This window comes from Eschrichtius robustus, chromosome 2 (assembly GCF_028021215.1).
Source record: "Eschrichtius robustus isolate mEscRob2 chromosome 2, mEscRob2.pri, whole genome shotgun sequence".
In the NCBI taxonomy this organism is placed as follows: Eukaryota; Metazoa; Chordata; class Mammalia; order Artiodactyla; family Eschrichtiidae; genus Eschrichtius; species Eschrichtius robustus.
The window spans coordinates 44,952,666-44,965,520 of record NC_090825.1 but is presented as its reverse complement, the minus strand read 5'-3'; the positions used below and the strand labels follow the sequence as shown (position 1 = coordinate 44,965,520).

Below are 12,855 nucleotides of genomic sequence, written 5' to 3'. Positions count from 1 at the left end.
CTGCCTTGACAAGATTTTTCCATATAGCCCATTAATTATAGGTTTTATTAGGGGTAACAGATTCCGTTTTTTAATGTAAGTATCAGTGAGAGACATGTGTCAGTTTTTGTACCTTATTGGTCATTACTTCTTTTACAAAAGATTTTAATATAATTGTGAAAACAGAACTAAGAAAATGGGAAAGTTGAAACCTTTAGGGAAGGCAAAATTGGGTTGGGTTCATCTGTGAGGAGTGAAAATGTTATATAGGGGCATTGAGAGCCTAGAAATTGTAAAAAGATAACTTTATAGGAGGTAGGGAAAAGTTTCAAGAAAACAAAGGAGTTAAAAGGAGCCAAAAAGAAATTTATCAACTTGCAAATTCTATGTAACAATAATGCTAGTAACCAGGTAAGTTCCTTGCAAAACTATCTTTTTGGGTAATCAGATCCCTAATGATGTGATCTATCATGTGAGTAAGAAACAAATTCAAGATGAAGCTAAATGTAAGCAGCTTCTGGTCATTTCTTCACCTGCCTGCACCTTCCTCCAGGGAGCAGGGCTAATGCCATTGGTAGAGGGGGTTTAGGTGGCATAACTCAGTGGTTTCCAGTCAGGGCTTCTGAAGGTAGACTGAGATTGGCATACACAAGAAATTGTGAGAAGCTGCTAGTTATGAGATATTACTGATTCTTTATTTTTAAAGTAAAAAACAGAGATAATATATTAAGTTAACATGATTGTACAAGATTCAAATAATACAAAAATATGCAGTATATATTCCTCACCTCCTACCTCAAACTTACTCCCTTTCCTGAACATACGTGTGAGTTCACAGCTTCGTGTTTTCCTTTTTGATTCCTGGGATTTAGGTAAGGCTTTTCCCACCCAGAGAAAACTAAAGTCTCTTATATTGTCTTCTAAAACTTTTATAATTTTATTTGTAAAAGTAGGTTTTAATCCATACGTGATATATTTTTATATATGGTGTGAGGGAGAACTTTCTTTTTGAACAATCGATAGCCAATTGTTCCAACATAAGTTATAGAATGGTCTGTCTTTTCTCCAATGATGAGAAAGGCCACTTTGATCATTGAAGTAATAATCATATTTGGGCCTGTTATTGGACTTTATTTTGTTCTGTTGGCCTACTTACCTATTTATGTGCCCTTACCTACGACTCATAGTTATTATAATTTTATCGTATGTTTTCCCTCTGTAGGGCAAGTCCCCTTCGTTGCTACTTTTTAGGGGAAACACATATTCTTGTATACCTCTATCAGATGAAATCAAGAAGCACCTTCAAGGTTTATTTTCTAAAAACTCCCATGGAGTTTTAATTAATTTTTTAGATTACTCGTGGCAAAACTGATATTTTATGATTGCTTATTCTCATCGAGTAATGTGGATTTTCCCCAATACATTCAAGCCTAATTTTTATGCTCTTAAGTATTATAGATTTCATTGAGTTGGTGTGCTTATTTTATTTTATTTTTTTCTTACCAGACTGCAGTAGGTTTAATAGTGGCCCCGAAAGATATGTCCAAGTTGTAACCCCCGGAACATGCAAAGTTGACCTTCTTTGGAAAAAAGATCTTTGCACATGTAACTGTGGATCTTGAGATGAGATCACCCTGGATTTAGGGTGGGCCCTACATCCTCCTTATAAAAAGAGGAGAGAAGACCACGTGAAGACAGAGTCAGAGATTCAAGTCCTGCGAGCCACAAGCCAACGACACCGAGCGGCACCAGCAGCCACTAGAAGCAGGGAACGGATTCTCCCTCAGAGACTCCACACTTCTGGCTTCCAGCTCCGTGAACGTCAGTTTATGCTGCTGCAAGCCACCATTTGTGGCGATTTGTTACAGAGGCCCTAGGACACAAATGCACCAAGCAATAGGTGTTTTCCCACAAGCTTCCTTATACTGTCACGGTATCGGAAACTCGACAGGTTGGAGCTTGTGTCAGAGTTGAGAGAGCAGCTCTCCTGGGGGGAGGGGAACAAATCCCCTAGAACCATCCCAGGATGGTGTAGGACACAGGCCAACCGGCAGGCCTGTCCTCCTCTCCCAGCTCTGGAGCCAGAGGGCAGATGTCAGGATTTTCTATAACTTGGGTGCCTCAGTTTACCCATCACTGCAACTCAGCACAGAACCCCATCTTCTAGGGCTTATTCTGCCCTTATAAAAGCAACAGATAGCCAGAGGCCAAGCAGTGCTGCTTCTGCCTTCTTGCCACAGAGCGGGCCAGCCACGCTTCTCTGCCCTGCAGTCAACCATCAGTTCTGTGGGTGTCCTGGAGCCAGCGCAGCACTTCTGACAAGCCAGTGCCTTTCCGGGCACTGATTTCTACGTGGTGATATTCCGCTTGGCAAAAGCAATGAGGTCCGGGAGCCTGATTAACGACTTCATCTCTTCTATCGTCATGTTACAGGGCAGGTCAATTTTATTGAAGAGAATCAGAACCGATGCCTCTTCAAGTTGTTCTGCGGAAAGGAGACCCAGGAGCTGCGCACAGGATGCAGAGATCTGGGTGGGGTTAGAGGCGTCCGCCATGAACAGGAGAGAATGACAGTTTCCATAGTAACTGGACCAGATGGGGCCCATGCTCCACCCCCCAGCTCCCGGATGGTGATCTTTCTCTGAGCCACAATGTCCGTTAAGTTGGTACCCACCGTGGGCCGCGTCGGGGGAGGATCACCCAGGTCGCCCTTCCCATCCCGGGAGCTCAGCTGTGCAAGGCAGTCAAGGTCTCCGTAGTGAGGTGGATGGACCTAGAGTCTGTCATACAGAGTGAAGTAAGTCAGAAAGAGAAAAACAAATACCATATGCTAACACATATATATGGAATCTAAAAAAAGAAAAAAAATGGTTCTGATGAACCTAGGGGCAGGACAGGAATAAAGACGCAGACGTAGAGAATGGACTTGAGGACACGGGGAGGGGGAAGGTTAAGCTGGGACGAAGTGAGAGAGTGGCATGGACATATACACACTACCTAATGTAAAATATATAGCTAGTGGGAAGCAGCCGCATAGCACAGGGAGATCAGCTCGGTGCTTTGTGACCACCTAGAGGGGTGGGGTAGGGAGGGTGGGAGGGAGACGCAAGAGGGAGGAGATATGGGGATATATGGAAATGTATAGCTGTTTCACTTTGTTATACAGCAGAAGCTAACACACCATTGTAAAGCAATTATACTCCAATAAAGGTGTTAAAAAACAACAACAAAGGTCTCGGAGCGGGGCCAAGGAGGGAGCACTGGCGGACCCCGCCCCGGGCGCCCCCCGCCCTGCTCACCACCAGCGCCCCCCATCCCCATCCCCCCTTCCCCGGGCGCGGAAGGATCGTCTGCAAGCGTTTCACCAACAGCGTCTCCCCCAGGCCCGTGGCACCGAGCCTGCTTATTTTTTTATAATATCCTCTCCAAGGTATTTTGAAGTTCTGCTGCTATTTTAATGGAAATATCTTTATTGAATTTCTTTCATTTTATACATGCATGATGGTTGGTTTTAAAATGTCACACCAATCAAAGAAAATGAATATTCTTAGAATTACATTGTTAATAATTCATTAGTTTACAATAATGTATTTTGTAAAACAGGAAGAAAAACAGAAACAAAGATTAAACTTTACAGAATGAAAAACAGCCTCTTGCCTCACCAGCTCCCAGTCCAGAACCACTGTCATGTCCCTTTTCAATGTTTGGGTTCTTAGTTTTTCTGGTACTTTCCACTATAACTTTAAGTAATAGGCTTTTGGCTTTGTTTCTTGGTCTACCAATGTTAGATACTAGCACACATTACCTCCTGCTTTAAGGATGATAAGATTCGGCCTCCCGTTTCATGTGGGTACCTGAGAGCTGGTTCATCTACTGGTGAACGCCCGCTGCTTATAACACTGACGCTGGTGGTGATTATGGCCGCATAGCATGTCTTGCTGGGATATTCTGAGGACCCTTCCTCTGGGTGTTGCGGCTTCATTTCTTCCTGGGATCACTGGCTACCTAGAGCACCAACTCTCCTGTGTCCTCTGCTCATTCTCATTGTTTTAGCCCAGGGGAAAACTCTACTGCTCCTACAAAGACTAACACAAATGATGATCCTTTCCATCACCCCTGGGAACCCTCCTGCTCTCTTTATTGACTGGATTTTCAATTCTGAGCATTCCCAAAGCCACTGGCCAATCAACCCTTGCAGTGTATTGGGCTATGATGCCCTCCAGTCTTGTGTCTCTGTCATTCCAATCCTGTTTGATTTCTCTATTTCAGAAACTTCTTAAGACTACCTAGTATGCTAGGAAGATTATTTTCTAACAGTTCAGTTAATGAGTTTTCCTTTTAAATATATAGATTTTTTGTTCTTCATTCCAAGGTATTTGAGGAGGGAAGGGAATAGATGCATCTACACCCAGACAGCCATCTTAATCCAATCTTAAATAATATTTTAGTATTTTTTCCCTTTGCAACATGACAGCAGGAGAACCTCCAGGAGCCTCCTAAACAGCTGGGATAAGGTATCAGGAGAGCTCTGATGTGTATAACCAGGACTCAGCTAAACACCTCTGCTTCCATTTACAATTGTACAGCTTTCAGTGCCCTTTATTCATTGACACTAATTGTTTAGTTTAGACTTACAACTGACCATTGCTGAAAGACAAAAAGCTCAAGAACTTTGATCTTGGAACATAAAAGTTAAGGACAGACATAAAGGTAATACCAATTCTATACATTTGCATCAGTGATCTTTGCCTTATCTGTAAGTTAGAATAAACCTTTTGTAGAATATGAAGATGGCTCTACAACTTCCAAAAGACATTTTTAAAGCAAAATATATTATTGTTATATCCAATTTAGATTTTCATTTATTGGGAATAAAGACTAGCCACATCAAAATGGGCTATATGTAAAGAAATGCTCACCATAGCACTTTAAAACCTTCTCTCTCATATGGTATTTTAAATACAAAGCATAAATATAAACTTCCAAAATTAAAAAAAAAAAATTCTCAGTTGATTTCGTAACAGTTATGAAAGCAAATTTGGTCTATTTTTGATTGCTAAAACATGTTAAATTTCAACCTACATTTTCGTATGTATTGTCACTAAACCAACATCATCTGTCATTTGAAAGTTTGTCCGAAAAGTATTTTTTATGAAATAATTTATTTCAAGTAAATTAAATTGTGTGCCTTCACATGGTCAGTGTGAAAAGTTGCAATTTGCTTTTTTTCTTCCAGTTTTATGGAGATATAATTGACATACAGCACTGTGTAAGTTTCAGGTTTACAGCATAATTTGACTTACATAAATCATGAAATGATCATCACAATAAGTTTAGTGGACATCGATCATCTCACATAGATACAAAGTTGAAGAAATAGAAAAATAATTGTGTGTGATGAGAACTCTTGGAATTTACTCTCCTAACAACTTTCAAACATAACATACATCAGTGCTCACTATATTTATCACGTTGTACGTTACACCCTAGGATTTACTTACAACTGGAAGTTTGTGGTACCTTTGACTGCCTTCCTCCAGTGTCCCCTGCCCTACCTCTAGTAATCACATATCCGATCTCTTTTCCTATGAGTTTATTTGTTTTTCGGTTTTGGAGTATAATTGACCCTACAACACTATGTTAATTCCTGTTATACAACGTAGTGATTTTTTTCTGTAGATTTCAAAATGATCACCACGATAATTCTGGTTATGAATTTTACCATACAAAAACATTACTTAGTTGTTGACTATATTCCCCATACTGTATATTTCATCCCCATGATTCATTTATTTTGCAACTGGAAAATAATCCTCAGTCTCCCTTACCTATTGCTTTCCTCCCCCTAATCCCCTCTCCTCTGGCAACCACCTGTTATCTATTTCTGTTTTATTTATGTTCATTTGTTTTGTTTTGTAGATTTCACACAAGTGAAAGCCTACAGTGTTTGTCTTTCTCTGATTTATTTCATTCAGCATAATTCCCTCTAGGTCCATCCATGTTGTTGCAAATGGCAATATTTCATTCTTTTTATGGCTGAATAATATTCCAGTGTACACATATACGACATCTTCTTTATCCATTCGTCTATTGATGTGCACTTTGGTTGCTTCCATATCTTGGCTATTGTAAATAATGCTGCAGTGAACATAGGGGTGCATATATCCTTTCTAATTAGTGTTTTTGTTTTCTTCAGATAAATACCCAGGAGTGGAAATGTTGGATCATATGGTAATTCTATTTTTAATTTTTTGAGGAATTTCCATACTGTTTTGTATAGTGGCTGCACTAATTTACATTCCCACCAACAGTACATGAGGGTTCGGTTCCCTTTTCTTCACATCCTCTTCAACACTTGTTACTTGTTGTCTTTTTGATGATAGCCATTCTGACAGGTATGAGGTGATATCTCATTGTGGCTTTGATTTGCATTTCCCTGATTATTAGTGATGTTGAGTATCTTTTCATGTGCCTGTTGGCTATCTGTATGTCTTCTTTGGAAAAATGTCTATTCAGATTCTCTGCCCATTTTCTAATAGAGTTGTTTTTGTTTTTTGATGTTGAGTTGTATGAGTTCTTTGTATATTTTGTATATTAGCCACTTATCAGATATATTGTTTGCAAATATCTTCTCCCATTCAGTAGGTGATCTTTGTTTTGTTGATAGCAATTTGCTTTCATAGAATATGCATATTACTAAAAATTACAGTAAAGTGAAATTTATTTTTTCAGTTATACTTCTATCTATATCTAAAGTAAAAGATCTTATATTTTTAATCATATATATTAAGTAAAAGATTTTTCTTAAAACCATTCCTTATTCAATACCTGCAAAAATGATGAAAAGACTAAAAAATGCTAAGAGGGTTCAGAACATTAGATGTTGCCATGAATGTGATTCTTAAGTCAAAAAGGTTGAGAAATGACTATTTAAAGTAACCCTCAGGAGTATCTTCAACACTAGAGGAGAATAATGAAATTCCATTAGCGATTATCATTTGGAGGGGAATCCTCATTACAATGATTTTACTTACTTTACTTTTTTGACATTTAAATTAATCCCACTGGTAAGTACTTTAAAAAAAAATCACATAAGCTCCTAAATATCTAGTTATGATCAATCTAAACTGACTGGAAAACACATATAAAATAATAATTAATGACTCAGCATTGACCCAGAAAATATAAAGTTATGTTTAAGTTGTTTTGATGAAAATTTATTGAATTTTACCAACAATGATGGCTGGTATCTGACTCTGAGTTTTTTTTTTTTCTGAACAAGTTTGTTAATTTAGTAAAATGCATCCAACATAGTTATGCAGTATTGGTTAGGATAAATTTCTCCCTTTCTGATTACCATAGCCTAGTAACATCATGTAGATACACTTTGTGTTGGTGCAAATTCCATAATGATAATGTAGGAGGGAGAAATAATGTCCTAAAAACAATACACCAGTCATTCAGGAAATGGAATCCCAGGTGAGGCAACTTCTTTCAAAATGGGTAGATTGTGACTAAGAGTTTGAAAGTTGGTCTTATGGAGAGCAGTGGCATTTTTTTTTTCTGTATATTTGCAGGGCAGATGACAGTCACACGTGCTAAACACTTCACTGAGCATACCCAAGGTGGTTTGCAATTGCAAGCATGTTAATTATATTTCCATCTATTTCTATGGCATTCCAGGAAGCATATCAGAATTTAAATGGGTAAGAGTCCTCCTGGATTTTATTACAGGGAGAATTTTAACCAATTCTTACACATAAGAGAAGAAAATTTTTAAAAATATTTTATCACTTCAACTATTATTAATTAGAATAACAATATATAATAAACCTAACAAACCACTGTCACGCACCAGTATGCTGAGATGCCTCAACCGAGAACCAGCATCCTAGGATAACACAAAGTATGCCCTTTAAGATTTGAGATACTTGATGTTTAGTTTGTCAGGGCTGCTGTTCAAAGTGCCAAAACTAGGTGGCTTAAAGAACAGAACGGTATTGTCTCACATTTCTGGAGATGGTCCAAAATCAAGGTGTTGTCAGGGTTGCTTCTTTCTGGAGGGCTCTGAGGGACAGATCTGTTCTAGGCCTCTCTTAGGGTTGTAGATGGTCTTCTCTCCGTGTCTTTTCACGGCATTTGTCCCTCTATGCATGTCTGTCTTTGTGTCCAAGTTTCCCCTTTTTATAAAGACACCAGTCATGGGATTAGGGCCCATCCTAATGACCTCATTTTAATTTGATTACCTGTGTAAAGACTGTCTCCCAATAAGGCCACATCCTAATGTTCTGGGCATTATGACTCCAACATATCATTTTCAGGATGGTCAACCCATAACATTTGGAGCCAAAAAAATGCTTGGAATAATAAAAGTAGTCTCTGAGAAGATGGCAACATCTTGACTACACAGCTGCTTGCATCTCCCAGCTAGCACCAACCAAGCAAGAGGATGAAGAAGCTTGCACAAGGAACAATTCTTACAGTGAGTAGCTGACATTACACGCACAATCTCCAATTATGAAAGATCTAGAAATAAATATGGGAATTGGGAGTGAGAAAGTTGGTTTGGGGAAAGACGTTGAAGTCAAACCTTAATTGATTTGATAAATGTAGGGAATTTCCTTAAGTTATTTTTCAACGCCAGGCTCCCTTCGACCCAGGACCTCTCAGTACCCATTCCTCCCCAGACTGCCCCCAAAAGTGTAAATGCTAGCTGCACCTGTGTTTGCATATTTATAACTGCCATTCTTGTAATCTTCACAGTTATTCATAATGAAAAATAGTTTTCATTTACATGTTTTTTTTCCCATGCATTTTCTCTTCACCCTCTAAAACTGGGTGAAGAGAAAATTTTGATTAAAAATAATATAAAATACAGTACATCAAACATAGAAGCTGGTAAATTCAGAAGATTATAGGTTCTAAATATAAGAATACTTCCTTTTGGAAAATACTCTAACACTATTTCTTTTCAAGGATGGCACACACATACACTTTTTTTTAAATGGAGGTAGCAAGGCTGTAGCTTTACATGATGTCCAGGAGCAGCTATACAGTTTGTGGGACCCAGTGTAAAATGAAAATACAGGGCCCCTCGTTCACAAATTCTTAAGAACGGAAATATCAAAACAGTAGAGCATTAAACCAAGTGCAGGCCCTTCGAAGCATGGGGTCCTCCCTAAGCTCTTATACCCAAAGAATAATTTCACTTCAGTAGACTTTTCTCATTATATAATATAGGCGATTATCTTAGAATTTAGGGAGGGACTAACTAATTAATCTGATAACTTAATGAAAAATTTGAAGCTTACGTGAAGGGCAGGATGTGACCTCACGTTTGCACTCTTATCAGCGACTTTACTCTTGCTCACTGTTTCCTTGTTCTCTCTTGCCTGCTCTTTTTCTGTCCTCTTATCTCCCTTCCCCCATCTAACCACAGTAAGGAGTGGAAGCATGATCTCATGGGTTTGTGTACTTATGAGAGCATTGGTTTGTATTTCATTTTACTTTCTAAAGAAGTTGAGTCAATAAAAAAAAAATAAACTCTGTACAGCAGTTCACAGAAATAGGTTTGACATACGTTACAAGCTTTGCTTTATTCACCTTAAAGAATTTAGACAAAAACAATGTTTCATGAGTAATAATTGTGTCTTTGTACAAGTTAAGTGGGACTTGTTAGTGGGATGGAGATAGAAGGCCAAATGGCTTGGATGATTTTTTGTTTAAATTTATACTTATTTTGTTAATGTCATGATGTTGGGTCACATAGAGGTGCAGAGATTTGACCTCTAGAATTCCTTGAGAACTTGTTAAGCTGAAAGCAAACCTCTTGGGTCACAGTCAGCCAGTCTGTCACTGTATCTATTTTCCCTGGGGTCTTCCCTAAGCTGCAGCTCTTATTGGCAGCTGTCCCAAGGGTACTGGGAAAAGACTCTGCCCTTTCTGTGGTGTCACTTTCCTGTGGGATTGTACCTATTTAGCAGACGTGGAATAGCCCTGGGGAGGTAGATAAAGAGGTGTAGGGAAAAAAAGGATTGATGTATATAGTAACTGAATTTTAATAAGACTATTCAATATGAGATATTTGTATTTGTATGATTTAAGAGTACTCGCATATATGGGTTCAGAAAAGTAAACTAATCTGATTTTGTTTATATTTCAGGTGATATGAATGAGAATTTCTTTCAAATGTTTACTCTCTGGGACTGCGTTACTATAAAGTGTGTGTCTTGGGGAGGGGAGCAGAGAAGAGACTTCTTACACGGAGGGGGTGTGTAGGTCCCTCTGTTCCCTCTCAAGGTCCGGGTGGTTCCCAGGTGACAGGCACATCTTGAGGATCAGGAATTCGTGACTTCTGTGTCCCTGCTGCAGCATCATCTTCTAACACAGACTACGCTGGGCTTTAACTTCCTCATCCAACAAATGAAAAAAGTGCTACTTGTCTTGCATGGATCAAATGACAGGATGTATATGAAAGTAATAAATCATCATCTATGTCATAAATACAAACAATGGAATTTTGTTGCGTGTAGCTAAATCAAATATTGATAACAATATATAGTACATACCCTAATGGGAAGGTAAGTGTTAAAATATTTTCTGATTCTCTGCCAATTTTGGCCCAAGACCTCCAGTACCCTTTCATCCATCAGGCCCCCCTAAGAGCTAAAAATGATAGAAGCCTCACTGTTCCCACATTTATAACTGCCATTTCTGTTGCCTTCAGGATGTGAAACACAATTATACCATGTCAGGTTCACAGTCCTGACTAATTCCATACCCTCCGAAATCACTGCAAAACATTATTTTATCCTTTCTTTTAAATTTAATTTTTATTTTATATTATAGTTGATTTACAATGTTGTGTAGCTACTGAGAAGAGGGCAGCACTTGTCTCTGGTACCATGGACTTAAGCCTGGGTCCTGAGGAGGTGGGGAATGGACGTGGAATCCCATGGGAGTGGATGGGACCATCCGCTGAGGTGGAGTTTCTTTCTTTTAGGGTCATAGCATTTACAACCCCCGGGCTTGTGAAACCTGAGGAAGCATGGGTTGTACCCATGTTGTCATTCAGTGAATTAGAGTCCCTTCAGGATTGAAGGGACTCTCCTTTAGTAAATGAGGCTACTTAAGAGAGTTGCTCTTACACTTTTAGGCTATTAGTGGGAGTTATCTGGCATGAGGAAGGGCATTGCCCTGTATGTTTCTTTCAGACACCATTTATCCTGTTTTCTCCCACCAACTTCTGTTCTGTACATGCATCAAAAGAACAATACAAAATGGTCATATATACCTTTTGCCCATTATTTGAAACTAACGTTTCTAACAATCATCACAAGTTGCACATTAACATTTTCTCAAAATATGACTCTGATGAGACTTGTTTTCTTTTGAAATACTCACCCCACTGATAGAGCTTTGAGTGTTTTGGGATAAAAATAGACAAAAAGATGTTTTTAATCTATATTTTGGGAGCATTTAGGGGACACCTACCCCCAAGAACTTGGGAATAGGGGAAAGAAGACTGCCTTTGGGATATTAAACTAGTAAAGCCCACACAACCACTTCTGAGAACCAACCCAAGAATTTGTCTGCAATCATGTATCTGTATAACTTAGACTCCAGTCAGAATGAGTAGGAAATTGCTCAGGGCTCAGGGATCCCGGGCCACAACAGGAATGTAATTTAATAAGCAACAACCTAACCAATTGTGTCAAACCCCATTTGGGGGAAGACAGCAAACAGCTCTTTAGCTTCCTGAATGTTTAGCCAGCCTTGGGTTTAAAATTCTCATTTAATTCTTCCAACATCCTGGTTAGGCAGGCATTATCATACCCATTTTACAGATGAAGAAACAAAAGGCTCCGAGAGATTATTTCACTCCCCCAAGTTGCTTTTTCTAAGTGACAGATCCAGAATTTTGATTCAAGTCTGTCTGAATCAGAGAACCTAGGTTACCAAATGTTAAGGCTATCTGTATCAGAATCCCCTAAACAAGAATTCTGGGTCACCCCCGTTATAATTCATTTGATCTTGGGGTAGAAAGGACATGGGAGATTAAAGAATTTAACTTTTCAAAGCTCAGTAAGACATTCTGCTGCTCATTCAGGCTTGGGAACCACTAACCCACAGATTGAAAATATAAACTGTACCCATTCAAGCACGATTTAGGTGAGTAGTACCTGTTCATCCTGGAAGGGGTCTACATTTCCAACAGATATGAACATTTATAGAGACGTAAATTATGATACCCCAACACTACGAAACACTCCTGCTCGATAATGAATTCCCTTTGTTCTGGTTTTGGTTCACCAAACTTTATGAAAATGTGACTTCCCAAGTAGTTTGTCTTCCAGGAAAGAGTACTGACCTGCCACTCCAAACATTTCAGCACTTTTATTGAGTTAATCCAGCAGTCTCTCTGAGTGTGGTTATCGTGAATTCCCAATATCCACACAATCTGTGTGACAAAACATCAGCCTGTAATTTTGAGAGCCAGACCCTGGACCTCAATGCATCCAAAAAAGCAAATGCCACCTTGAATGTGTATCTGGGGGCAGCCCTGCTCTCTGAGGGCACGGGCAGGCTTTCCACTTATCCCTGCCACTGTTGGTGTTAGAATTTGGTGGGGAGAAAGGTCATCCACCCTATTGCCAACAAATGAACACAAAGAAATATTTACAAATTGGCAAACAGTAAACTGGATAGCCTTCACTCAAATAAGTACAGTGCAGTTGATTAAGTTGCTGCGTACTAAAATGCAGTCTTATCTTACATAGCCTGGCTCCCTGAGTTACCCCCATTCTGACAAGAGTCCTGGATAGGGAGACACAGGCTTACAGAAAAGTTCTTAGTTAATTGTCACAGAATGTGATT

At 39.1% G+C, this 12,855-nt stretch overlaps 1 pseudogene; it reads right to left on the bottom strand.

Annotated features, from left to right (window-relative positions):
• Positions 1-2,250: 2,250 nt before the first annotated feature.
• On the bottom strand, positions 2,251-3,961 carry LOC137758837 (ADP-ribosylation factor-like protein 16; annotated as a pseudogene).
• Positions 3,962-12,855: the final 8,894 nt, after the last annotated feature.